At 32.1% G+C, this 2197-nt stretch overlaps 1 protein-coding gene across 1 annotated transcript in view; it reads right to left on the bottom strand.

Annotated features, from left to right (window-relative positions):
• Positions 1–1089, bottom strand: part of LOC105158751 (protein NLP9) — a 9372-nt gene extending 8283 nt beyond the window's left edge. The window contains exon 1 of the mRNA XM_011075595.2: positions 970–1089. The gene's annotated coding sequence lies outside the window, so the exon portion shown is untranslated. The remainder of the gene's footprint in view (positions 1–969) is intronic.

Here is a 2197-nt window from a genome sequence, read left to right as displayed (position 1 = left end):
AAGACCTAAAAAGAATATATGCAAGAAAACTCCAATATGTATTCTCTTTGTCAAAAATGCATTCTGAATTACCACTACAAATCCTTTCTTAACATAATTTATTTGTAACTTCGATTAATCCAATATGTACCTCAGAAGCCAGACTTGTCAACTATAGAATGTAAGATTTAACTGATCCAAGTAATTTAATTCTATCTTTGGCTACCTTAAGCTAGTTGAATGCAGCGTGACTCTACGACCAGAGCCAAATCTTCAAACCACATAAGCTTGGCTAAATTATATACTTGGTTTTGTAGCTCCTATGAAGTCTTTAGTTGTTAAACAGGCAAGGTAAGATATCTAGGGCTTAGACGAAGGAGACAAGGTTAAGATACACCTTATCAAATTAGAGTGCCATCAATGAGAAATTCTAAGAAGATTAATCATTTCAAAAGAAATAGAGAATTATAAAGATTCTCCAAAGAAAGAAGTTGTCTTTGTCTGCAGAATATCTGCCAGATATAGGAAGAAATGCCATGTATATATCATATCCAAGGATTTTAGCAATATCGGCAAATATTACTTCAAAGTCCAATGATTTCCGCAAATCCTAATCACTCGCAGCTAAACTGATAATTCCATAACTTACTAAAACAGAAAAACTTAATCAATTTCACAGAGATTCCGAATCAATTTCCTTCACTCTATGAACACCAGCACTTAATTACCCAAAACAACGGTAAAAGTCCAGACTAAGAAAGTATGCAGAACTCAGATTCATATCACGGAGAAATGCACGAATTCTAGGCTACTGAAGCAAGATCCCCCGAATTTGAGCACACAGTAACCAAAAATGCATTAAATTAGAGAATATTCAGTGTTGAACCAAAATCACGATTACTCTCAGCAACAGAAAAACCACGAAAACAGAAGAAGAAAGAGTGGAAGAGAAGGTTGCACGAGGAACCAAACGAAGATAGCAGTACATACCTTGTGGAGCTTCGGAGGAGCTCTCCGCGATGCAGCAGTGGAGAGAAGAGAACGGCTGCTATCCTTTGCTTGTATTTTATTGACTTTGTATCTGATTTTCAGTACAACAAACTAACAATTTAATACAGAAAAAACCCCCCCCCCCTCCCCCCCCCCCCAACCCACTTCAGATTGGAATTTCTTGAAAATTAAAGCAGCACTCATGGAATTCATTTTTCATTTTAATTTATATTTTAAAAAAAAAAGAGTGTAAATACAATTTAACTCCTATAATATATGAAATAAACAAAAAAAATTATAAAAAAAATATTAACAAATTACTCTCTGTATTTTAAAAAATAACCTAAATTACCCCCTATCAATTGTTTAAATAGAGTAGGTAATTTATTTTATTTTTTAAATATAAGGAATATTTTTTTAATTATTTTTTAATCAAAGGGGGTATTTTTATTATTATTTTAACAATTGGAAATTGAACAAGAAAACAAAGGGAGAGTTGTGTACATCCGCGGGCGTATGTTACGTGTACAAGTTGAGGTCGGTTAAAATGTGGTGTTCCCCAAGGGGAAATTGACTTGATACTTGGAATCCAGCAGGGGTGACAGCATTAGATTCCAAAGATTTTTATCTATCTTCACTAATTATTAATCACAATTGGTATCTCATCCCACTCTAACTCACGCTTTTTCCTTTTTTATTTTTGGGATAATTGTATTTATACCCCTAATTTATAGTTTATTTATATAAATTTATATTAGGGTTAATTACACTTAGACTCCCTCTAAAAATGCGATATTGCACTTTTTCGCAAAGCAGTTTCAAAATTACACTTACATCCCCTTTGAAAATTTACTGTTTACACACCTGACCTTCTTTCGTTAGAATTTGAACAGAAAAATAGCGATGTCAGCAAAAAATTTACATAAATGAGATGGGTTCAAGACGAAATAAATTCATAGTTATCCCCAATTGATTTATTATCGATTTATTGAAGGTCAAATAGATCCTTTTATGATGAATTTACCCTTATACATCTTCACACGTTAATGCATGTCAAGAGGTATATTTTCATTACTATAAAGATAGTTTAATTAGTGAAAAAATTATTTTACCTGCAATAAGTTATAAATCAATAATTTCGGTAAATTTTAATTAAAATACAAGCCTATTTATCAGACGAATACAGACCTACTTCATCAATTAAGTTAAATTTGATCAAGAGATCTTA

The sequence above is a fragment of the Sesamum indicum genome, linkage group LG3, assembly GCF_000512975.1.
Source record: "Sesamum indicum cultivar Zhongzhi No. 13 linkage group LG3, S_indicum_v1.0, whole genome shotgun sequence".
Lineage (NCBI taxonomy): Eukaryota > Viridiplantae > Streptophyta > Magnoliopsida > Lamiales > Pedaliaceae > Sesamum > Sesamum indicum.
Note: the sequence above shows the minus strand (reverse complement) of the source record. Positions and strands in the feature narration are given on the sequence as shown.